This window comes from Armigeres subalbatus, chromosome 3 (genome assembly GCF_024139115.2).
Source record: "Armigeres subalbatus isolate Guangzhou_Male chromosome 3, GZ_Asu_2, whole genome shotgun sequence".
Lineage (NCBI taxonomy): Eukaryota > Metazoa > Arthropoda > Insecta > Diptera > Culicidae > Armigeres > Armigeres subalbatus.
Window position 1 is genome coordinate 53,765,365 of NC_085141.1, and position 26,838 is coordinate 53,792,202.

The 26,838-nt window shown below is 40.7% G+C and overlaps 1 protein-coding gene across 4 annotated transcripts in view; it reads left to right on the plus strand.

Annotated features, from left to right (window-relative positions):
* The first annotated feature begins 928 nt into the window (after positions 1 to 928).
* LOC134226666 (protein tramtrack, beta isoform) overlaps positions 929 to 26,838 on the plus strand; it is a 66,399-nt gene continuing 40,489 nt past the window's right edge. The window contains exons 1-2 of one of the 4 annotated variants that reach the window (XM_062707578.1): positions 941 to 1,446; positions 1,508 to 2,035. The gene's annotated coding sequence lies outside the window, so the exon portion shown is untranslated. Of the gene's footprint in view, positions 2,036 to 12,060; positions 12,436 to 26,838 lie in introns of those variants that run through there. The other 3 variants (XM_062707580.1, XM_062707582.1, XM_062707581.1) reach the window with 3 other exon arrangements.

Genomic DNA, 26,838 nt, shown 5'->3' on the forward strand with positions numbered 1-26,838 from the left:
AAGCCTTAAAATAGTTATACATATAAATCTGCGGAAATCGCAAAATCCTAGTCGTAAAAACCCTCGATTTGATCGAACAGTCATTGAATGGGTTAAAGTGAGTCTAATAATTATTAATCGTTCTTACTGGAAATTTAGTGCAATTCCTGAATCAACCATGGCATGAATGTACTCGTATTCTATTCAATCCTTTAACAGTTAGTTTCTATTGAACATACCATCACAATGAATAACAGTATAACCGAAGCTCCAATAACCAGACCACACGACTTTGATTTCCCGATTCTAACACAAGCGTAACCTTTTTTCATTCAATCACTGACTCATACAAACGCACACGCCCGTTCGTCATTCCTCATTCGTCCGGACGAATAAAATACTGTTGCACAAAAAGGAGGATTCCCATTGCTGTAAGTGCCGAAGCACAATACCACGACGTGCCGGTTCATTCACACATGCAACAGTTATGAGCAACACCGTCAACGTGTTGAACAGTGTCGTGTCGAGTCGATGAATGAATGTTCCGCACTCAATGGGCACTCACTTTTCTCGCTCAACAAGTCTATCCTTTTCTCGCTCCCCCGCCCGTCTCAGGCGCACAACACCAGATACGAAAGGAAAACAACCGAAACGCTCCTGCCTGCATGGATGGACTGCCGCCCCACAAACGTTATACGATCGCAAGACTGGACTGCGAACAATCGAATCGAATCGGTTGCGCAGTTGATTTTTGGACTTTTGGTTGTGTGCGCGCGGCCCAAAAGGAATGGCGATGACGAGAGAGAAAAGTGCCCATGCAAGCAAGCAAAGCGCGAAGCTAATCGCTTCGGCATCGTTCGGTCGTCCGCGGCATTAGTGTGTGGGTGAGCTGTGTTGGCTGGCGCTCAGCTCATTCAATCGGCGCCGTCGCTCGTTCGTCCGTTCGAGCACAATCATCGTCCCGTCGTCGCGTCGTCGTGCGGTGGAAGTCGAAAAGTTAAATTTAAAATACTTTTAGTTGGATAAGTGCCGCGGTTTGAGTAACAACGTTTTCCGCCCTCCTCTCTGGACACACACGACATTGATTCGGATTTGTTGGCTGGCAGTGCGCAGGACCTTCTGCATTTAAATTGCCAGAGTCAGTGCATCGGCGCAAGTAAGGTGTGGCAAAAAGGATCTTTTGTTTCGATCATTGTTCGGCTGCGGGAACGTGTGATTTTTATTTAGTAAGATTTTGCTGCGAGTTACATAAATAAAACGGTGATTTTTGCTTTATTTTGCCGAAAACAAGAAGCGATAATTTAAGGATTGAAAAAATCGGGATCTCAAAAGATTGAAAACCAGTGTCGTGAAATACGGCCAGAAAACAGGAAGTAGTGAAAAGTTCTTGACCGGAAAAAAAAGTTCAAGTGGGCAGAAAAATGTGAAGATATAGGCATGAAAGTAATCAGAACGACAGTGAGCTGAGTGAGTAGGAAAAAATTAAGCCCGTTCAAGAGAAAAAGAGTGGAAAAAGTTTTTATCGCAGGTCGATGAAGTTGCGGCGAAGGAATTTACAACTACAGCACTTTGTCGTTTGTGGTAACTTGCCTTCCCAGCAGTTAGTGCGTCGCCAAGGCTAGAGGTACCTAGAAGTGTGATATGTACAGAAAAGTTGAATAGGAGGATAGGATCGCTCCGGCTGAGTGCCCACGAAGAACGAACGTCCGAGTCCCGACGACGAGTAGGCGAGCCGAGCGCGCGAGCACACAAATCAAAGCCGTGCGCGCGCGTTGTCCCATCGCCGTCTCGCCAGTAAAGTAACTACGTAAAAAAGGAATCGCTGTGCTCGGGAACCGAACCGAAAAAACACGCGATAAATAATAATACACGAACGGTCAACAACAGTGTCCACATTCACAAACGGGATAGGCCAAGCAAAGCTCGGCTTCTTAGTGGAGAAAATTTTGGAGAAGTGTAGTTGAAGGAGCAGTGTGGTGTGGAAAATAAGGCCGGAGAAAAATTATTCAAATTCGAATCCAAACGCGGCCCCAGGAAAGGAGAAAATGTAAAATAGGTACGTGGCAAACAATGAATACATACTCTGTTAGATCGGCAGGGAGGATGTTGGATACATCTCTGTGTGTGGAAATGATTTGGAGTTGATTTTTTTGTGTGGAATTGACGTTTTAGCGAGTCCAAGATAAAAATCACAAATTTGAATTGCGAGTCGTATTTTTTTTTATTACGGGTTAAACGTACTTTGATGGGCAACAAACAAGTAGTGGACCACCTAGATATAAAAAAAATTAAAGCACAATATAGACATTGGGAAAAAATTATTTATTTCTCCATGATATGGTAAATATTATTTAAGTATACAATAATATTCCGATTCCATCGTCCCCCCTGGTGAACTTTGGGGTGATTAAAACAGGAAGGTGATAAAATCGTTTTTTTTTATTTTCAATTTTTTAATGTTTTTTACAAATATGAGTCAATTTTTGCCTTTGAAAGGGGAAATACGTGAAGCAAACCCATAAATTCTTAAAAAGCTTACAAAATACTTGATATGTCTCAGAATTATGTTATGTATTGTTATTTATTTACAAAAATAAAAAAATGTGATGAGCTAAAATCTGGTCGAAAACGTGAAAAAATCGTGGGTAGACATAATCGGGTGAAGCTGTGAACATCCAATCGTGCAGAATTCTAGATTGGACAGTCGTCTTATAAAAAAAACAAATTTCTTACTGTTCAAGCTAAAATCTTATACGATTTTACCCAATTCTTTATTCGGGTTTAAACTGCGGAACATTTTTTTTTTGTTTTCAAATAAATTAAATATTTTGTTTGTTTGGAAACCCTAATTTTAAACAACCGAAGAAATCGATTGAGTCCATTAAATTGTAAAGAAGGCGACCGAATATTTTTTCTTGAGGAAAGTTGACTTTAACTAACTCAAAGAAGCGACTGAGGCAATAAAACAAGATCAATTTATTGATGAGAAGTGTCAGTTGGAAAAATGTTCCAAAGAGCGATAAAACATTCCCTTCCCTATATGTGACTAATTCAAGTATTGTTTACAGAAGTAATTAATAATAATTGCCTTTTTGGTTATATCAACTGATAGCAGTTTTGATTCGTAATTTTGTATGAAAAGAACTATTTTGATTAGAAGATTGATTCGTATTGACAGACAGTTTTTTATTCACTTCTTTCGATGTGCATTATCAATTGTTGATCAATTTCACTTCACCTAATTTGCTACTTAGTTTTTTTTTAATGATTTATGAACTTAAATCGTCTTTGTATCATACAGATCAATAGAAATTGGCATGTACTTAGTTGTATTAGCAACAATCTATATTGTTGCTAATTCTATTTTACGTATTTTAATCCTCGGCATAACTTATAATGCTTTAAATAGGGGAACTGTTCCGTTTTTCATCTCATCGCAAAACAAAGAAATACAGCGCCAATCTTGTCGCTTCGTTTTGCTAACATGCGTGCTCACTGCTGAAAAAAATCACAAAAATCAATAACAAATCAAATACCTTTTCATTGCTTTGTTTTTGATGGGATGGAAATGGGAGCTATAAGATGAAGCGCCGAACCGTTCCCCTAGTTTATAAATTTTAAAATTATTTTGATTCGAGTCGTCATGGTAGATGAATCATTTCGAGGATCAGTCAACGCTGACTACTGCCCTTTAACAAACTTCGCCTTTGTAAATAGCATCCCAATGTGTTATAACCTGAACATTCCAACTAAGATTTTGAGTCATTATAAAACCAAAGTGAACGGAAATCACAAATTTACGAAATGAATGCCAAATGAAAAGTCCAGATTGCTCTACAGACCACCCTCATACCCAAAAATCCAATCAGCGAGTGTAATGACTCGGAAACCACATCGGATATGTGTGTGAAACACTGTACTGGAATTAGACCCCCAAATACCCCTTCGACTCGTACATAAAACCAAAACGGAAAAAGCGAGCAATTGCGGCAAACAAAACCTAGAAAATTGCACGGTTTATCACCTCTCGCCTGGCATCAGCTCAACCTCATGCTCAGTCCCACCCCACGTCATCCACCTCCCGATGTGTCGACAACGTTTTCCCTTCCGAAACGGATTTTCCCTTTTTCCACTTTTTGAGACTCCTTTCCGTAACAGTCCGTAGGGCTGTTTCTCTCGCGAACCTCCATCACCGTCGCGTCGAGGGAAAATGGCCCCGCAAGAAAATCCAAATCCTCTTGGTCTTGGTGTGAACCGAACCGAGCAGCAGCGGTGGCCACCATCGGCTGGTGCCGCTTGGGGGTCTCTCCTGGCAGGCAAGGCAACAGTCCGCACCACAGCAATCTTGGTCGGTCTGGTCTGAAGCAACTCTAGCCTAGCTCAGGCGCAGCAGCGGTGATTGACCTCCATCGGTGGCAGCGGCGGCGGCTGCGGTGGCGACGGCGGCGTCTCGGGCGGCCGTACGTACGTACTTACGTACTCGGTTTTCTTCTGCTGCTGCTACTTCACTTCGAAGCAGCACTCCTTTTCCTTCCTTCTGATGGTTGGTTGGTTGGCTGGTTGCTGGTTACGGTGGGCTGTGGAGTAAGTCTCCTGCCTTTTTTGTTCGTTTCATTTTGTTTTCGCTCGTCTTTCGCCACTATCTATTTTCTGCTTCACTGATTTCGTCACAGTGCTGTTTTGTGTTGTCCGCCCCTCCCTGGTAGGGATGTCAAATAAATCAATGAAAATTGTAGATTTTTTTTCCCAATATTTGGAATCAAACCTTTAAGCTTAATATGGTATCACTGTTTAAAATGCCTTGTTCTATGATTAGTATTAGATCATGCTCCAATACTGCTGAAGATTTCTCGAAAGCATGAAAGACATGTTCCTGTCTGGCATCCCTGTTCTGTTCCGTCCGACCATACCAAAACATGCTCCAACAAAGCACAAATCGCCTTGCAAATAACCATTATCGAACACGATTTGTTTTTTCCAAGGAATCACCTCCTCAGTAGTATAACGAGGTGTGAGGAAGTGCGGTGCGGAATTTACGACGACAACTGTCAGGGGTTTTGTTTGCTGCTTGAAGTTTCGAGTACATCGCTGCTCCGGAAAAACATGATACAAGCAACAAACGGTACGGAATGGACGACGTCAACGGCGGAGTAATAACAGATTGAAAGTGGAAAATCAAATTAATCTAACTGTATAATTGACGGAGTTTAAGCCTGCTTTATTGGACGCCCGGTGCGGTTGATTGGGCAATAGCGTTTTTATGGAGTTTGTTCACACTGAGCACTAAGCAGCGAGTATTGTCTCCTTCCTTCGTGGACGTGCGCCCTGGCCCGGTGTTCTAATTTTCATCCATTGCCTGTAATGGGTTCGTGGTTCGTTTTTCCGTTGATTAAGCCAGACCAAATTGTACCCATATTTGTGCCGGTTAAGGAGAAATCGGATCAATTTGGGTCACATGTGTAGTTAAACCTAAATCATGCCGTCCACAGTGGGGCGCGTGTCCCTCGGAAGCAGCGGCGTTCTATGTTTTCGCACCCCAAAAAACATCGAACGCCAAATCCCGTTAGAGCTGACCGAAGACGATCTGATCTGGTTTTCTAGTCCCACCCGATACGCCGCCGCCGCCACCGCCGCCTGGGGACAGCAATTAGCATCCACCGGACTTCGACACGGCACGGCGCACCACTTGGAAACGACGACGATGCTATCGTTCGCTGTTCTGTTTGTTCAAAATTTACCCAGGGTCGTGACCGTCATCGCTTGCCACACCGTCGTCCGTCCACCATTCGGACACGCCGATTGCGAAAGAATCCTCGTCTATTTCGTCGTGGCAATTCCTGGAGCCATTTACAGTTCTACGGAAACATTTTTTTCTCCACTTAATAGCCGTGCGCTTGTGAGGTTGTGTGAGAGTTTGTCGGCGCATGGGGAGCGGAGAAACGGAACACGGTGTGTCTGCAGTACTCGTGAATCAAATAATGTTCGAAAGTAAAAGCCAGTATTAAATCATAATAAAAATAAATAAGTAGATAAGTGGATTTGTTGTGATGAGAGAATTCATCTGAAGCTATTTGAAACAGTCTGATTATTTATCCTTGCGTCGCTTGTAATTTTCCTGAAATTGTCAAATTGATAGATGAAGAGATTTCCTACATTTTTTGAAATTTAAACTGCTTAATATGGTCTTTGGCCATCGGCAGTGACGTTATCTTGAGCTTCCCAAAATCTTATTTTAAATGCCAAAGACACTTCATCAACATTCGGTCGTTCTGGTTGAGCTTTAACGCCCTGTAAGATTGATTGCGGACAGACCATTGTCTACTGAAAGACGTATTCTAACAGATTATGGATTCTTAGTGGATAAGGAAGGAAAAAGTTCAATAATAACCCGTCCTTAAAAATATACCACAAATAGTATTCGATAATCCGCGGTATCTGTTAAAAATGGCCCAATATCAAGAATTGGCGGAAAATCGATTCTATTTCGTTACATTCTGCCGGTACTTTCATATCAATCCCATATTGACTTTTCGTTTACTGAGCCGTTGGAGTTTCAAACCACATTTCCATATGTTCTTCTTCCTCTTCTAATTTACATTTTCCATATAAAACATGGGAAAATCTAACAAATTTAAACATTTTGCGATCTTGACAAAATGTTGCCGAGTCGTTCCCCATTCAATAAATTACAGTAAATATTTAAATGGGACTGTGCGACTGTGTGTTATTTGTTACTTCTTTATTTTTAAACCTTTCACCCGAACAATGTCTTATTTTTTATCATGTTATTCGAAAGTACGATAAAACTGAATGCATTCTTGTAGTAAAATTTATTATTTTTGTAGTAAAAATGTGTTACGGGTATGAAAAATTACTAGGGAGAAGGACTATTTGGACCAGGGATGGGATAAATCAAATTTAATGAAACGAGGTTGATGCACACTCACACACGATCATACTTTAAAATACCTACCTGGTACCTACTTTAAAATAATCAATCTATTAAAAACTCTCCAGCGAGTAAGAATCGTTTCTTTTCTTACTAGGCTTTTATTTAAATAATTCCATGTTTATTATCATTCTAATCATATTGCTTGCATTTTTTTAAGTATATCATAGGGGTGTTGCCCAAATGGCATTTCTCCTTATTGGGTAAATCAACGCCCGTAAATTAAACTCGGTTTCTATGCACGGGCAAGTTGTCCCATATAAAAATCTAAAATATGGGTACAATGACTTGCAATTGGCAGTGTTTGATTCAAACTCTCTCAAATCTCAATCAACGAGCCCTCACGCGCGAGCAAACTCTTTTTCGATTTAAAGAAAAACAAGCATCGCGTATGACTTTTTTATGCCAAATCGCTACGTTTCACTTAGTTGCCAAATAATCTATTCGCTCTAAACACTAGAAGTAGGCATGATGTGGTAATAAAAACAGCTTTTAATTGTTAGGTTTTTATTAGAGTCCTTTTCCTGACACTTGTTTTTCGTTCCGGGATTCGGGATGTAATATGTCGTATATCTAGAGAAATCCCGGAAGTTTTCTGAAATATTAAAATAAATCCCGATTACGGTTTGATTCAACGTAGAAAATTTGCAATTTTAAACAAGTGAATTTACACTACGGTTTTAATGCTCCGTGCGGATGTTGATAACATAATTTAACAAAAAAAAAGTTATATTCGCATTATGCATTTAACGTACGTCCCGTCACTGTAGTCCAACAACATTAATAACGGAAAAATAAGTTTTTATTAGGAAAAGAGTTACAAAGCCTCCCTCCAATCAAACAGGTATTTGTTGCAACTTTTCATCAATTCTAAACATGCCTTACGAGCATAAATTTAAACAAATTTGAACGACATCATCGTCCTTTTTCGGTCAACTTGTCTTTTCCGCCCGGATTTTCAACTCCCAAAATATTTTGAATTCTGCATTAATTCAGTACTGCATTTTGAATTCTGCATTTCTAGTACCGCCTTTAGTGCAGATATTGGCTGAATTAGAAATGCTGCGTTGCCCATAAAAGTTTGTTATCATAAATAGCTCAAAAAATTATATTTGCTTTGTTTCAATTAAAAAAACATCCAACTTACTTAAGGTGACTCGGGGAGGCACTAAACACCGTGTTATTTTTCCTATATTTCGTCTCTTTCTAGCATTATCACCTCGCAACTTTGGGGTGGCGTATTTCGGTTTTCAGTTGTTTGATGTAACTGTAAATGTATCAGCATGTAGATTATGAGTAAGCACGCTCCGGTGATACTTTTTTCAAAATCATATTTGTTGTAGAAAAAAGTTAATTATTCAATGATGAAAATGATGACGATTTGATGATTGGTAGTGCTCCCCGTGTCACCTTAAAAAGAGAAATTATTTGTACCGGCTTGATTTGTCCTTGCTTGTCCCGGGAATCCCGGAATTTCAAAAATTATTTTCCGGGATTCGGGAAATCTCGAAATTGTGTACATAAATCCCGGGATATTTTGTCCCGGTACCTCCAGAGATGGGCTCTCCAGTTTTTATTCAATATTTCATGTCTTCTATTTTTAATTGACGACTCAACATGAAACAGTTTTAGATTTTTGCGTATGGATAAAATAAAATTATTGAACCTTCAATCGATTTATTCAAAACAATCTCCTCAATCTGTTCCAAGAAAAAAAAATCATCCATGGAGAAATCAGAAGAATCACCCCTTTCAACAATTTTGTCTAGCATCCGCACTGCTTCATTGTGGTTGATTATTCCTGATGATTCCCAATGCACACGAGATACCGGGCCTGTTGGATCTAAATCGTTTGAAGGATCCGATTTGTTGAGCATTGAATCGTCCTGTTTTGCTTCTGTCACTATCTGATCATCCAACACCATTATCTCTTCTCAGTATAATTTGACAAAATGAATTCTTCATGTTACTCAATATTAAGTAATGGGGAAAGCGAACATCAATGTTGTGGACAAGATTATCTTCAAGCAGAATGCCGATTTTATTCCAGGACTGCTGGATCACTGTGTTTTGCAGCCCAGACCTCATGAATCTAGAACCAATGTTTAATAGCGATTTACTACAAACGTTGATCGCTCTGTCTCCTCCACATCGTTTTTAGCCATGTCGTGAAGCATAAGTCTTTTACGATAACGAAGCTTACAGTTTTAAATGACATTATGACCCAAGGGCTTAATCCATGGCTGTGACGTTCGGAGGCGAAAAGTAGACAGTAATCAATCCGTCATCACTCTTCAACTCATGATTCAGATTATGCACGATTATCAAGCAAAAATATAGCTTTCGGTGAAATGCCCTTTCCAGTCGGAAATTGTCAAACCAAGTATGACATACGTCTCGATGCTTTCAGGCTACTTTTTGGGGAAAGGTATTTAACCGGTACTTTAACTCCTTTAAATACTTTAGGGTTTCGGAACTTCGCAATCACAATCATTCGCAGCTTGTGATCACCAGTCACATTGCAGCGCGCATACACATTGAACGCTGCTTGTTAACATGCATGGATAATTGTTCTCGCGGAAGCCTACAAGTGTTTCTGATGGAAGTTTTTTTTTTCAATGAGTCTAACTCATCAGTACATATTGTAAATTACCAAGTCTTGAAATTTTGAACTCAATGATCCGAGAATTAGAATGATTCTGGAATATCACAGCGTGCAGCGAATGATTTGGCTTAGCATCATCATAGTGGTGGACTCGGTTTTGTTTACACACCGTTGGTGAAGGAATCACAAAAACGGGTATACCCCGTTAGGCATAAGTACGTTTGGCATCATTGACGTTAGGTATAGCGAACGTTAGGCATAATGGACGTTAGGCATAAAATGACTCAAAGAACAGCCCATGACATAAAGAAGGCAGAATTATGCCAAACGTCCTTTATTCCTAACGTCCGTTATGCCTATCGTCCATTATGCCTGACGTCCTTATGCCTAACAAGCCTAACGTCGCGGACCCCACAAAAACAAGTTGTTTCCTCACAGTTATTCGATGAATGGTGAACTTTTCAGCAATGTCCACTTTAGTCTCCTTCTTGCCCTCGAGATCTTGGAGAATGCTCACCTTTTTCCAAAGGGTGAGGGAATGTCGCTTTTTCTTCTAGTAATTGGATTATTTCCGTGTCATATTTTAGATCTATTTATCGACAGTTACAATTACAATTTATTCATAGGCTTATTTTGGCTTCCAATAGATGTGTGGAATTTGTTTATTTACAAATAAACGCAACACAACAGTCTTCTAGAATACGCTAATAAGCCAAACAAATGAAGACGCAAACTAACCCGTGAGTGAAATAATTAAATAGGCTGCAATTGAAATAATTAAGCGCTTTATACAAAATATCTCTTCCATGCATAAAAATGACTTTATCAAACTACAAGCTGCATTTACCTATTTGGATTAAATGCTAAAAAATAGAAAAAAAATAATTGATTTGGTTACTTTTTCTGTTTTCTATTGTCCTGCAATTACAGTGTTAACCCGATTTTGTCTACTCCCGATTTTATCACGTTTTCGACCCGATTTTATCCCGTCCCGATTTTGTCACGTTTTCGACCCGATTTTGTCACCCCAAAAAAATTGTCATTCTTTTTATTTTCGTAAAGAATACCACAAACAACATTGATTTTCATGAAATAACTTTCACCGCCTGTAGTTTATTATGAACGACTTCTGAGTACCTGGAAAATATTCTGCAAGTAATTTCGACAAGAAATAATAAGTACCGGTAACGCATTTGGCCTTTCCAAGGCATAAAATGATTCATAATTGTGGAATGAATTCAAAAATTGGAATTTTTTTTTCTATTTTGTCAAATACACTGTTTTATCACCCCAAAATTCACCAGGGGGTTGATAAAATCGGGATATTACTGTATCGTGAATTTTTACTACTGCATTTTAAGTACAAACATTTCATAAATTCTTACTCTAATAGCTCCATATATTTTTTTAATTAATGATTTTTCTTCCGTTCGACTTCTATTAGAAATAGATGATGATAATCAATCAGCAGGTTTTGTAATGTTCACTCAATCGCAGCAGCACAGGAAGCTCACTTACAAAAATTTCCGGCGAGAAATCGCTTTTCGGAAGAAAAAAAAAACAGTCTGACGGTTGGTGACCATTTTACGCTTACTTGGAATTCCGCGAAAAGTTGGTTTGCTGATTTTCTTCACTTCCTAGCCTTTCCTTGGCCCGGAAATCGCCTTCTTTGGATTCAACCAAACAAAAAGTTCGATCTCTGATTAGACAAAAATTAACTCAGCTTTATTATATTAAAAATCCTGTTCAAGATTTTATTAAAACGATTTTATGATCACCTGGTTTCCATGATCAGCATCGATTTGCAATCTATCTACAGTTAAACTAAAGAATGCGTTCAGTTACATGCATCGAATCGTTTCTTGTAATTACCAAGTGATAATTAATTTCCATCAGAAAAAAAGGCCCAAAGTCACACCGCGCACGATGAATTCTAGCGAGCGCTGCCTTTGCTGACGTAACCGCTAGAACGCCGCTCTCCGGTGTGCGCGTCTCGTTGTAAAGAAGCTCACGCGCGAGAGAGGACCGCGTGAACGTGAAACCGGCTTCCTCCACACTGCGGTCGTACCCGATAGATATCGCTGCCACTACACTACACCAGCAAAGGCGGACGCGATCCGATGCGCGCATTGGTGGTGTACTACAACACACGTTCGCCTCGAAGCTCGTTTGGGAGCGCTCGCGCAATACACGCGCACGCTGAGCGCGATATGTTTTGATTTTTTCGATGTGGGAAGCGGCTCTTTTCGGGCAGCCCCATACTGGTGGTGGTGGTGGTGGTGATTGTAATGGAGCACTGATTGTGTTCGTTCGAATGGATCTATAGATGGATGAATGGTGGTGCCCTATCCTGGGAGCTCGGATCCCCATCAACCCGAAGCAGTGCGCTGGCTGGCTGGCGAGCGGGGTTTCCTTGTGCGGCGGACTCCTCTACTAGTGTGACTGGCATTTGAAGAGGTTTGAAATTCCTACACACTGCTGGCTGGCGGCGTAGTGCGGCCGAGTGTAGTCTAGGGCGGATAGCGGTGCAGTCAGGAACGGTGGCTCTGGGGATAGCGACGTGGTGCGCGCACGGACGAAACGGTCCACAATTGTGCAAAGTGCTCTCGGTGAACAGACTTCGAGTGTGCGGATGTTTTAAAATTATGTGTATACAATTAGTGTTAGAGTGGATATTTTCTTTTTGCTATTTGCCCGTGTATTTATGTACAGAAAGGAGCCTATATGGCACCCGCTTTTCATCGAGCTTATTTGTGAACGTTCGCCAAGGACAGTAAAAGGACATCACACAGGATAGCACTGACTGTAACGTGACGCCGGAAACCTGTCAAGTGAATCCGACCCCGTCAGGCTGTGTTTCGCAGAACTGACGTTAGGATATCCAATTATGGGAGCACAAAAGGTAAGAATGCCAAGGATATCTACCGGTGCAACCGTGGGCGAACCCGACTTGAGAACGGATTAAAATTCATTCTTAGTTTCGTATGCTGATGTCGTCCTACTCGTCGTCGCCAGTCGGTCGCTTGCTACTCACATACTTCTAAGGCTTGAAACGCTGTTGAAATCCTGATTCAAACGTCCAGGAATGGAGTGTTCACAATCTCAAATCCTGCTTCTTTGCGAGATCTTCAATGGTAACTCGCTACATTCGCGGACGAATAAGCGGAGGGAGTGTTTATGGCAAACATTATATGATTCCTCTTCCCACTCAACCGCGATCCGGGCATTAAATTTATTCTCAAGGACTTTTACGGTTCATCATTGCTTTTGTTGGGATTGCTTGATTTGTTTTCTCGTGTTTATGTTTCCTCTCCTATAAAAGAGGTTGTTTGAATTCGAAAAGCCACTTAGGATGATAAGGATTCCGCACCTCTGGAAAACAGTAACCCTCCCCTTATGCACTTGATATCGCGCATTCTGTGTAGGCCTCCGGTTTACAGTTGGATCTCGTTTCCCATCGAGCAAAGCACAGTTATGCAACATCAGCGCTTCCTAATTCCCAGCGATTATTGCTGTGAACTGTGGAACAGTCGGCTCCGACGACCACGAGAAAGGATGATAGAAGATTTTTACACACACCCCGAACGATCCGCGCGTCGGAGCCAATTGTGATGTGGCTGATGGGGCCCACCGAGCAGAGCGCAGCTATGGGGTTGACGACGGAGGAGTGGCAAAAGTTACACAGGCAGCGCGCGGACCCGCAACAGCTCTGGGAAACTGAAGAAACAACACAAAATGAGATTATTATTTTCTCATGATTTTTTTTCGACTTCTTTTCTATGTGAACATAACCTCTTCCTCCTTTCGTGTACACGGCTGGTTATGCCTTTCGCCACACTCTGCCATCGGAGGGCACTGTGGGCCATGGTTCGAAATTGGGTGACGTTTTCGTGAAACTGACGTTGGATCACAACCATTTGAATATGTATCATTGTTGAATTCATTTCCCTTTTAATTGATCCAAGAAGAGATAACTCGAATATGTGATCAAAGATCAATATTTGGTTTTATATAAAAAAAAGTTTCTCTAAATTGAAACCAGATGTAATGCAGTAGCGTTCGGTTCGCCTGTTTCGTCGTTTAGGATTTACGAAAAAGTCTCAAAATGTTTGCCATAATTCCCGTCCTTGCCCTCATCTCGCATTGTTGACTGCACAAATGTCAATGAATAGATGTTCAGCATCTTTGGAAACGATTTTTTAGTCCGAGACGAGTTCGTTCTATTTAATTTCACAACTTGATTGTAACTTTTAGAGATACGTATTTCGATCTGAACAGTAAGACCATCTTCAGTGTCTCGTACTTGACTCGATTTTTGAGTACGTATCGAAATACGTATCAGTTTAAGTAACCATCAAGTGGTGGAATTAAATGGGATACAGTGTTGACCCGATTTATTTCCCTATATAATAACTGATTCATATTTGTGAAATGAATTAAAAAATCGAAAATAAAATCCGATTTTATCATTAAAAAAATTACCAGGCGGATAAAATCAAGATATTACTGTAGTACGAGCTCGTATTATGACAAGTATAATTATCGTTTTTCATCGCGCATTGTGATTTTGCCCACATTTCCAACAAATTGACCCACAGTTCAGCGTGCTGCTGTATGTCGCTGAGTAACAATATGGATGGGAAGGAAAAATGATCTGCTCTTGTGGCGAGCAAGGCAGAAGGAAGCAACCAAATGAATAAGCTCGTCTCCTTTTCTGTGTGACTCGTTGATCTCTTTTGCTTGTGTAGTCATTTGGAGATCTTTGGATTTTTTCCCCTTTTGCGCACCACATCTCCTTCGAAAGTTGTCTGTGGCAAATTAGTGACGGTTTTAATTCCGCTTTTGCAACAAGTAATCGATCCTCTCCTACGGAAAGGAGTACCCCCACATGCAGAACGAATCTATCAAAAAGGCCACAGAGTGACATTTTTCTTCGCTTTGGAGCAAGTCTTTGCACACACAGAGCCGCGGACGGTTTTGTTAGAGAGGATGCGCTATGCCTTGTCGGAAAAATAGCTCCATGCTACGGGGCCACACCCAGTCTCGCGGCGGTAAAGTGCGTGGACGTGAACGGCACACGGACGGACGGGGGTATGTGTCACACTTGGAATCCACGTGTGTCACTAGGGCAGTTCAAATTTCAAAAATGTTCGAAAATTCCAACTCCCATATGTCTATTAGGATCATTTTGATAATATAGGAGTCCTGGCAAAATTTCAGGCAATTCGGTGGCCATTTAGGGGTGGCGCGAAGTCAATTTATGTTTATATGGAAATTTGTATGGAAAAAACTTAAAATTTATTCAAATCCCCCTACAACTCTTAAATCGCGATGAATTCAAATAAACATCCCCAACCTCCATTTTTGGAGTCTATTTGAGCTCAACCAGTGGATAACTCTTTAATTTTGATTTATATTTTCACTGCTACGTTGAGGCTAATTACACCATTTTAGCCATTTATCTCATATTCACACTGTTAATAGAACCGTTCAATCCACTCATAACTAATGTGTTATCCGGGGGTCCCTTTTATATAGATTCCAAAAAGGGAGGTTGGGGATGTTTCTTTGAATTCATCACAATTTGACAATTGTAGGGAGACTTGAATAATTTTTAAGTTTTTCCCATACAAATTTCCATATAAACATAAATTGACTTCGCGCCACCCCTAAATGGCCACCGAATTGCCTGAAATTTTGCCAGGAATCCTATATTATCAAAATGATGCTAATAGACATATGGGAGTTGGAATTTTCGAACATTTTTGAAATTTGAACTGCCCTAGTGTGTCACTGTGTGCTAAGCCGAGAGGAAGCTCTCATAGAACAACCAACACATTGTCAACGTGGTCGACGGTCGTTTGTCGTCGTCATCGTCGTCGGTAATTATAGGCTGCCTCCTCTTCCACTGAATCCAAAATAGACTCGATGCCTATGGAACCGAGGAACCATTTGAGGGGGGGCATTAGGGGGGAGCGAAACGGACGGGTCCAGGGCGCAAAGGGCGCGCGCGCGGCTGGGTAGGGCTCGTTCTCCTACATACCAGGCGTGCAACGAAATGAAAAACTCGTAAAAAGCGCAACAGTTAGCTTTTGGGTCCGGAGTTTGTTTTGTTTCCGTTCCGCTTGCTTCCACTCCTCGCCGCCGTCATCATCGACAGCCAGGCGTTGTGGGGCGATAGCGGCAGTGCTTGGTGCCGCTTGTTATAGCTTCCCATGGCCCCACGGCTGGCCTGACAACGAACGATCGAGGCTCTAGCGGTGGAGAGTGGAACGCATTCTTCTTTTTTTTTTGCTTTTTTCATTGTTATAACAATAGGATTTTTCCGTGGAACTCGCGGCAGCGGCAACGACGCAACATGTTTTGCAAAATACACCTAGTTTTAGCGCAGAGAATAACTTGCTGGTTCAAAACTGACTGTATTTTTTTTGTCATGCCCTATTTCGCTCACTGACTACTATCGTGAACTCTTGTGAGGCTGAGGATAGTTCTAGGCACAGGAGATGCGGCCACGGATCACCAAACTGAATCAAACTGAATTATCAGCGAATGTATCTCAAATAAATGTTTTGACAGCTTTCGGGGAGAAAATTATATAAATAGATATATAATAGAAGAAGAATTGCTAATAAAATCTCGCTTAACTTTTCAAAAGGACCTAAGTAACATTTTTTTCAAGATTTAATTTGAATAGCGCAATCAACACAAAAACATGAAAGCTTTTGATTGCAGTACTCAAATTAATTCATGAAAAAAATGTTACTTAGGACCTTTTGAAAAGTTAAGCGAGAAATGGTACCAGATATAATATGCATGCCTAATACAGTGACGAACAAAACAATAAGACCACTCCGTTATATTTTTTTTACTGAATACTTTAGCTGACAGTTTGAAATTAGTGAGGCCAAATAGACATTCTTATTGTTATAGATTGGGAGATAATGCGATTGTTATCAAAAAGATTCCACAAAAAGTTTTGTCAAATAAACAATTCTTGTTTTGAAATTGTATTTTGTTCATTTGTATTTTACTTTTATTATAGTGATAATGCTCTATTTAAGGATATATAGACAACATAATTGAAAAGCGTAATCAAATGTGCTGCGACAAGTACTGACAGTGTTTGTTAACGGCAGTAACAATGTAGCTAAATCGTCTAGAAAAGTATTCGACCATCTCTTAATATAGGATTCCGCTACGCTAAAACGTCTCCTAGTTTATCCTAAATGTGCAAAGGAACAAAAACTACATTTGCATAGAAATGGCCTTAAAAATGAAAAACAAATTTCAAAATACCTTGTGAACAGATGAATTGAATGCTTTCGAACTTCAGTTATGCTGATGTATTCGAATAGTGAGTCTAAACAAACCGCCCGAAACGTTTAGGAATGGCTTGATGATCAGCTGATAGATGAGATGTAGTGGCCAGCACAGTTTTGCGATCTCAATCCGATCGAAAACCATTGAGATTTCTCTCATTTCATCGATGCTGTGAAACTTGGTAGAGTCAGGTGGCACGCAGAGTTCCAGCAGTAAGCGCAAACAGCGCAAACCAAACGTTAAAAGCTATGATAATTAGATAGGATACCTATTACTGTCGCTTAAAATTCGGACTTAAAAACGTTTAAAGAGCAGAACATTTTCATATCCTCTTTGTGTAGATTTTCTGCTTCGTCATTGACTCGTGTTTGTTTCGATCAAACATTCAGCAATGCGGGCACGAATATCTCGCAGCATTCTGTCAAACTTCTAAACAAAATATGCCGCCTGATGCTCAATAGCCGATTGATAATCGTTGACCCGTGCAATACATTTGTTTTGTAGGCTCAGGCGTGTTGAAGAGCCTTGACGGAGCCAAACGTTAGGATAGTGATATTTGCAATAGATTTCTTCTTATTACTAACAGTCAGTGAGACATAGACCAACGCACTCGTGGCAAGTCGTGGTTAAAGGTTTTACATAACTTTAGGACGGATAGCGTAAGAATTTGGATCTAGGGGTTTTCAGCAAGTCATCGGTACCACGAATGATGGAGAGAGCATCTTCCGAATGGTCAAATGTGCGTACTAGTACATAGAACAATAGAACTGAGACAAGAGCAAAAACAACGGAGATAAGAAAAAGAAAAAAATAGACGTCCTCATCTTCACGGTGGAGATTTTTTCGTTTCTTTTAATAATCAAAAACTAACGAATCGCAAGATTCCAGCATTGTAATTGTGTCTGCGTTCTGAGGTTTATCAATTTCCGACAAATTTCAATGCAATAGATAATTCGGGACGCTATCTCGTGCTTTTTGTAAACAAAATCTCTCAGATGAATTTTCGTTCCTTTTCACATTTTACAGAACACAAGGAACATGGCTCCCGGATCGGTACAGCATCTTCAATCTGGAGATTATCAATTCCCGACATGAAAATATACAACTGTTACATCCGGAAGATTCCTCCCTTTTTTTGTTTCGCTTTTATTGTCGAAAATCTCCGAATCTCATGGTTTCTGAATCGATACAGCATCTGCATACTGGGTATTGTCAATTTCCGTCAAAAAACGATAGAATTGATGCATCTGGAAGTGCATTTTGTAAACAAAACCATACGGATGATATATTTCTCAGGTACTTATTCAAAAGGACGTATGTGATTTTGTAAACAAAGATTCGAACGTCGATTTGTCCAATCTGATAGCACTCCCACGCAAACCATCAACACAGACAGGTAGGGGAAGCCTTCGGCTACCTGTTGGTGGTGTTGGTTTGCGTGGGAGTGCCATCTTCTTCTTCTTCTTATTGGCATTACGTCCCCTCACTGGGACAGAGCCGCCTCGCAGCTTAGTGTTCATTAAGCACTTCCACAGTTATTAACTGCGAGGTTTCTAAGCCAGGTTACCATTTTTGCATTCGTATATCATGAGGCTAACACGATGATACTTTTATGCCCAGGGAAGTCGAGACAATTTCCAAACCGAAAATTGCCTAGACCGGCACCGGGAATCGAACCCAGCCACCCTCAGCATGGTCTTGCTTTGTAGCCGCGCGTCTTACCCCACGGCTAAGGGAGTGCCATCAGATTGGACAAATCGACGTTTGAATCTTTGTTTACAAAATCACATACGTCCTTTTGAATAAGTACCCGAGATTTGTTCCTTCTCATAGCCGAAAACATTCGGATCACATGATTCTTGCATCGGAACATCAATTGCCGTCATCAAACGTTAAAACTGACGCATCCGAAAGCATCCAGAAGCACATCCTCCGGATGTGGCTTCGTTGCTTCTGTTCATAACCAAAAACATAAGGATCGCAAAATTCTAGCATCGGAATAGCATCCACAATCATGGGATCATGAAATCCCAGCAAACCACTTTGAAACGGACGTTTCCGGAAGAAATTCTTTTATACAAAATCTTCCGGATAACTCTATCGCTCCTCATTACAGACACCATTCGAGTTTGGCAACACGTTCGGTACATTTATCTTGCAAAAATCGAATGGTTTTTGTTTTCTCCTGATACTTCTCCTGATTTCTTCACCAATTGTGACACTGACATTTGTTTTACACGGATTTTGAAATCTAAGCATTTTTCTTGAAAAATTCTTTTTACGCCATTTTTTTCGCTGGTTTTGATATTTAAGCAATTTTTTTAAGCTGAAAATAAGTTTTACGCGGTTCATAATAAAGATAAAAAATAAAAAAATAAAAAAAATAAAATAAAATAAAAATTGTTGCCAAAAACGAATATGGTCCGAAATCTGATTTTTAAAATATATTGTGGTTCAGTCCTGTAGAGGACAATGATTAAGAATATTAGGAATTGCTGATTCAATGATGCTGACTGTCTAGGGCGGAAGTTGCTCAAAAAAGCATTCCCTAGCAGCACAATCAAGACCGATTTGGTTGCTGCAACTCAAATGTGACTAAATTTGGTTGCATTTGGGTTACTGAAACTTTTGTGCAACATGTGTGCTTTTCCGGTTGGCACACGCCCTTACTCCCTATCGTCACACTTCATCACAAACACCCCTCCTTTAAAAAAAATAAAAGTTACGTCGTTTGTGGACTACACCAGAAAAGTGATGAACTTCTAATTCCATCGAAAAAATCACTATAATAAAGAAATTAAAAAAAAGAACATAAGTAGCGGAAGCTTCTCAAATATCTTTCCCATTCGCGAAGGTTCTGGTAGTCATTACTGATGTTACCGAATTGTCTCGTGTTCCATTCCAACAAACTATGGGCAAACTCGGTCCCACCGGGACGGCATCCAGCAACGCAGCCACTCACTCTGCCACATCCAACGAAGCTGTAACAACTTTTGCGAAGAAAAAAACGCCCTAACCACCTACGAGACGGAGGCGTCTCCATGACATTATGTGTCAACCAGAGCATAAAATATTCACCTTCACGAAACAACTTCGGGCTGAATATTGACAAACGTCGCATGACTATTCAAAACATAGAATGACTTACTCAGTTTAAAGAAAACATAATTGGCTTTGATTATGTTGACTTTTGGCACTAAAATTGTCCCTCAGTTTAACGTCGGAGCCAGATCTATGTGAGTAATTGTTGAAATCATCATCAGGCCTGCCCAACCTTTTCAAGCCACGGGCCAATTTTTAGAATTCACACTTGCTGGCGGGCCAGAACATATTCGGTACATAACTTTTTGAATATTTTCAAAATTATCAGTGTTTTTTTATTCACTAAAAACGAAACACGATTTCAATGCTTTCAAACAACCGTTCGTGTTTATTTTTTTTTTCGTCGTTGCATTAGGGATCCATTTGAAACATATCACATCGGTAAACGGTGTTGAAAATGGGAATTTCGTTACTTTACCAGCCAGCCTTTACCTTTGCCAGTTAGTTGCTCCCTGTATACTCCGTCCCAAGCATAGTTGTCCCATGTCGTTTTTAGTTGATGGCCTTCTTGCTCCCTGGTGGGCAACAAAAGAATTCATCAACGGATTTAAGATCTAGAAAGGATTGCTGGCAAGCCTAGACATGAAGTCTGATAGAGAAATAACTTATCTGAAAAAAATGCGACACCGCCAGCATAGAGGGAATGGCATCGTAAAAAACGACATGGGACAACTATGCTTGGCACGGCAGTATAGGGATCAAAGCTGCTAATTTCTCTGTCATTCGAAGATGACCATCAATTATGAAGACAGCCACCTTTGCCACGTTTTTCACGTCAGTATTTTCATCGTTTGTTTGTGAGAACTTGTACTCTTCAACGTGTTCCGCGCAAACTAGTGCTACTGAAGGAGGCTATTTCCTTAGGACACACGATGTAGGTACTTAAACAACAACTGAAATGCTTTCCTTAACAAGCTCTTTGTCCTGGAAAGGTTTTACCCGTTTTGCCAAAATATTACCGACAGAAAAATTGGCCCGTACTGCATTTTCTGACTTCGTATTCACTGTATCATTTTTTGAATCAATTAATGGAGATTTAAATTGACTGAGCACTCTACCTTTGAAACTCTACCAACTTTTGTTCTCTACCTGAGCCAAATATCATATTTCATAGAATGCTTGGATTCAGTTTTTTTTCGTTGAATAAAGCAAAATTTTCTGAGCAAGTTAAGGTCACTCCTGACAGAATACAAGTTTCAAAGTGCTCGCGCTTTCGGGGGCACACCACTCGATACGGAGGCGGCGGACAACTGTCATTTTTGTTGATTCAGCTTTGCTGCGTCGCAGCATGCGTAAAAAAATAAAAATGACAGTTGTGCGCTGCTTCCGTATCGAATGGTGTGCACCCGAAAACACGAGCACTTTAAAACTTGGATTCTGTCAGGAGTGACCTTAAGCAAACCGGCCTTCCTTTTTTTTTTCAACGTAAACGTAAACTACTCGTGCCAATCTTTGGGGAGCGCCCACAAATTACGTAATGCTTAGAAGGGGGTGGCCTAATTGTGACGATCCATACAAAAATTTCAGATGTTTCATAATTAATGGATCTTCCTTTATTCAAAAAGCGATGTTCTACATCAATTTTTTGTGTCTTGAGATCGCTCTATGCAATCATTTCAAATTAATTTCAAATTAGATATAATATAATTTTTCGTTTCGAGATTTGATTTAAAACTTACGTATTTAATAATGAATAATAAAAAATAGTTTCCCGAGCCAGCTAGAAAATCTGACGGGCATAATCTGAGTTAATTTTTCTTACACGCCGCGGGCCACAAAAAATGGAGCCGAGGGCCGCATCCGGCCCGCGGGCCGTACGTTGGGCAGCCCTGAATTTTAAATGTTCAGTTGTACAGTAATTTATTAGTTTACGAAATCTAAATAAATATTCACTGACTGATATTTGTTTGGAAATTGTCAATGTTCAGCCGAATATGAATATGTTACGAAGTGAGGGTGACAAAGAAGGCCGATGGGCTTCATCAGAATTATTTGATTATTTAAAGCTCTGGTGTCAACTATAACCAAGGCCACTCGTCGAAAAGCTGGTCCTGAAAGTGTTCTCCTCTGACTCGCTAACAGCAAAATGGATTAATTTGGTTAGATTGTTTCTTTACTTTTTATTATGAGTTCAATTAAAAAAAAAAACTAAATACGAGTTGGATTTTAAAGGAAGTTTGTCCATGGATCCAATATCCGTTTGATAATGGTAGCATAAACCGGGCGGTCTTATTGTGAGCAAAATTGACCTCGGACTGGTCATGAAACACCAGGCAGTCTGAATGGGTCAATGGAGCTGCAGTAGAGTAGCACCCGGACTAAATCTGTCTGTAACGGGCGGAAACTTCTCAAAAACGCCCTCCAAGGGGATGGAAAAATTTCCAGAGGTTTTTATTTTTCTTTTGAGGCACCTACAAATTTTTATTTTCTAAAGTGGGAATTCTTCAGAGGACAATTTGAGAATAATAAGGGGGCGGAAAATCTTCCAGAAGTTGATTATTTTTATTTCGAGGTGCACAAGGATTTATATTTAACCAGAGAATCGATTTTTCGTCGATGCTCAAGCGAAACAAGCGACAAAAGAGAACCAACGACAAAGCTTTGTTTCTGTCGGAGATAATAATGACAAAGATCCGAAAAATTTTGTCCACGACAAAAAAGAAGACAATTTTGTTGCTAACTTTTCATTCCGTTATTTTGCATTCTCTCTAGAGCAAATTTCGGTTTTATGCTATCGTAGTTTCTACTTTCATGGAAATATTCGAGAATCTAACTCTGATTACAAAAATTGCGTCGTATTCTCGGAAATATCAGAGCATGCAAGGCAAATGATTCTTGTCGTATTGTGTTCAGGTTCTGACAAAGGGTATATTGTTAGGCGATGCTCGAATATGGATTCCCTGCATTTAACGAAATATTAGAGGGCGCAAGATATTAATATATTAAAAAAAAATGCATACAAGGAAGGAGCGGAAATTGTGTAAATGATAATTTGAGAATATTAAGGCGGGGAATCTTTTCAAAAACACGATTATTTTAGGCTGAAAATATTTCAGATGTTGATTAGTTTTCATTTGAGAAGGCTAAGGTACTCGCCAGAGTAAACGCGACATGCGATGCGACGCGACGCGCGTCACGTAGTCAAGCAAGTGTCTCATTCAAGCACATCTTTACTACACATCTGCTGCTCGATTGGTTATTTGGTATTGTGTAAATATCGCTGTAGAAGACAATTTGAGAATGTTATGTGTTCTTAGAAATCTCTCCTGTTAGGCGGAACTGTTACAGAGGTGGATTTTTTTCTAAATGATGCACTTTAGGAATTATTCCAAAAACTAAGGTACCCCAAAATGTTTCGAACCGTAGGAGATTTTAGAATATTAGGACGTTAGCCTCTAGAAAAAGCGCTCTCAGTGAGCTGAAAATCTTTTAGAGGTTAATTATTTTTCATTTGAGCCCGAGCAGCACACATGTACATAGCACATACGTTTCTATGACCATATGTTTAATTTAGTCACATTTGAGTTGCTGCAACCAAATCCGTCTGGATTGTGCTGCTAGGGGAGGCACACAATTTCCAAAATCTGAGACGGCGCCAAATGTTTCGAACAGTGCATTTTAAAAAAGCTCGAATCCTGTAGCTGCAAAAAAAACATGATTTTCAATGCATTTGCCCTTTATTTTCCAATTTAACTCAATTTGAAAGATGATAATCTTACTGTTTTGTTCGTCACTGTATTGAATATGCCTTCCCTATTTCCAGTAATTTTTATTTTTATATATATTTTAAGCAAGTTGTTATATTTTCCTTTTTAAGCCAGCAATAACTTTTTTTCTTTATTGACTCTGGTTTTGTCACCACACATTTTAAAAATAGGCTTACAAAATGTGACAAAGTGAGTGGACAACAAATCAACAACTTGGATGGATAATAGAAAATAATATTCGCTATGAGTAGTGAAATTTAATCAAACACACTGAAAATACTGTTAGCCTATTGAAACCGGAATTAAATCTGGCTCTGTCCCTAGTCTTTCTGTTTCAATTTACAATCCACAAAATTCCTTAGTTTATTATTTTTATTCCTGTAATTCTTAACGAAAACTGTCTTGAACATACTATTATGGTTTTTTGTTTTGCACATAGTTGACATGTTTAGTGATGAATTAATGATTGAATGGTTGGAAATTACTTGCTCGAAATGATATTTCATATTTTCATTGAAAATTTTGATTGCAAAACATGAACAGAGGCTTAGTCAGGAACATTTATCATTACGCCACAAAACAAATGCTCTCCTCTGTTTTGAAGTGTTGAAAGATGCTAAAATTTTAAGTAGTTTCGTAAAATGCCCAATACTTTTTTAGAAGCCAGATTTTTTTCTAAATTTTTAAAGAACTCAACGATTGAACAGTCATAAATTTTTGTACAAAAATACGTTACTCTAAATATAACATCTGAGGCTAGAGAGTGAAATCTCTTTCAAATGTCACGTATCATTTGACATAATGACATTTGAATGACATCTTTTTAGATAAATTTGTTCGATCATTCAAGCGCTATAATTTCGTCATAGCTCATGAATTGATATCTAGCTTCTGAAAAAGTTCTGGGGAAATTGTGCAAATGAATGCCAATGACAAAACTGATTTTTCAATGGTAGTCAAGTTGTCTTATCGACTATGCGGATTGGTCTCGAACTTTCGTCTACATGAAATTTTAAATCACATTTGAGTGAATTTATGCTGACCCAAAGGGTAACTAATCATTTGAAATCAATTAACTATGCGAAATATAAAGAATCAAGCATCATTAGATCTACGTTCTCGTGAGTACTTGAGAAATATTCTGCATTAAGTCAGCAATGCACTTGAAACTGTCGTATTTTCGCTTGGTTTAAATTCCAAGGCTTTTTACGATAAGATTTTTTCATCAAATTGTAATCGGTCATCATTAACCTATAGGCAATGGCTTGTCCTGCATTCATCATTCTTCTCAAAACTGTTACGTACCGCGTTCCGTTGCACGGTTTGACTGCAATAAATTATCTCATCAAGCTCTAACTAAATTGTTTCAACCCAAAAACGCCCTCCTTTCCACGGTGATTCGATTCGGGTGGGGCCGTCCCTTTTTCACAATTTTCAACTAGTTCCGCGCGTAGAGAGCTTCTCGATGCTGTTGTGCTGTGCTCATCGAATGCCGACCGCAACGAACAACCGCCACAGTAGCGACGATAGGATGATAGAACGCTATTTTTCCACACATTTTTTTTATCGTTCCTATGTGAGCTCGTTTTGTCCTCTCGCGAGGAGCAGCACTCGCTTCCCGGCGTGTCGTGTCCCCCGCTTCATTCCTCCCCCTTGGCTCTTTGCGGTGCGGTGGCCAACCAACAAACGCTGTAAATAGCGAAGCCGCAATACAGATAAATAGGCAGAGGCAGTTTCACCACCAGAAAGGTCTCACGCTACGATGACGACGACGACGCTCACTCCTTATGCTTCCCATCGCTGCCGTCGCGTCGTCGTCATCTTTGGTCATGGTATGGAGGATAGATATAGAAGGCAGACATTAGAGAGGAGGTTTCATGATGTTTTCGCTCCAGCCAGCTTATGCCATCGTCGTCGTCTAGGGGTTGCTGAATGCCACGAAGTCGAATTTGGCGAGGACGAGAAGAGCAAGCAAAATGGAATGAAATGGCATTCAGTCCTCGTCGTCGTCGTGGCCGGGAGGAATCGCCTCGGCAGGAGCATCTCTGCAATGGGTATAGGCCCCGGGAGGAGGCGGGTATAACACAGCAGGCAAACAGCCAGGCAACAGGAAAGCGGAAAATAAATATGGCGAATTATGCCTGCTCTCTAGCTGTGCTGCGCACGTAGAGTTCTGCTGCCGCTAGGGGGTTGCGTTTGTATGCGTGTGTACACGGATTCTCTACCCCTTGCGAGATGATAGGGACGTGGCTAAATCCCGACCAGGGGATACGCGATTGGTTTCCAATCGGAGTTGAAAACGTGAGACCCCTCGCGTGCGATGAGTTGGCGATCCTGGTTCGGTTCGGTTGCTAGCCTACTGCGCAAGTACCGTAAGTAACCAAGGAACGAATCGATGTACGACGAGTCGTATCTTCTGGCCGGGTATCCGCCTTCACCGTGGAAAACAATGGACACACACGTTCGCAACGCTCACCTACAATAAGGAGGGTGCGAACTCTCGGCACAAAAGGGTGCATGTTTTCCCATCATCAGCGCGCCGGCCGTGTCCATTCTCCGCCGCTCCACTATGTCATGGTGGAATTCATTCGGAAAGCTATAGGCAGCCTCGTAATCAGAATCCATCGGGCAGCGCCCACCGAAAGAAGAATAATGGAAGAGACGAACGCGGCTAGCAGAAGCACGGTTCGCTGGATGCGCAATTGCCGCCGCACTGAGTTCGAGTCTGTTTGCTGCTGTTTTACGACCGGACCGCATCAGCTTCTTCCTGTCTTTTGTATTTTTCCTGCGCCCATAAATAGCGAAAAAAAACGGGGAACTTGGGCTGTTTGTGTTGGTGAGTAGCGAGCCAATATCCGCCATTAGGGAAAACGCGGTGGCAGCGGGGCGACTGGACTGGTGGCCCCGTCACATGGATGGGCAAGCGCGTTCGCGGGAAGCTGTGTGTTGTGCATGGCAGAGCTAGGAATAATGGGGACAACTCGTCGATGGGATACCTCCACTCCATGCGAAACGGGACGGGAACACAAGGGGAGGGGGCACAGAGAACGGCTATAATTAAATGTAGCATTTCCGGAAGTCGATTCATCGCGTTGTCTCCGTTGCTCTGCCGTGGATGTGGACGCGCGACGGACGTCAGCGACGGGTATCTGGCGGCCTGATCGTCGTCTTCCGCT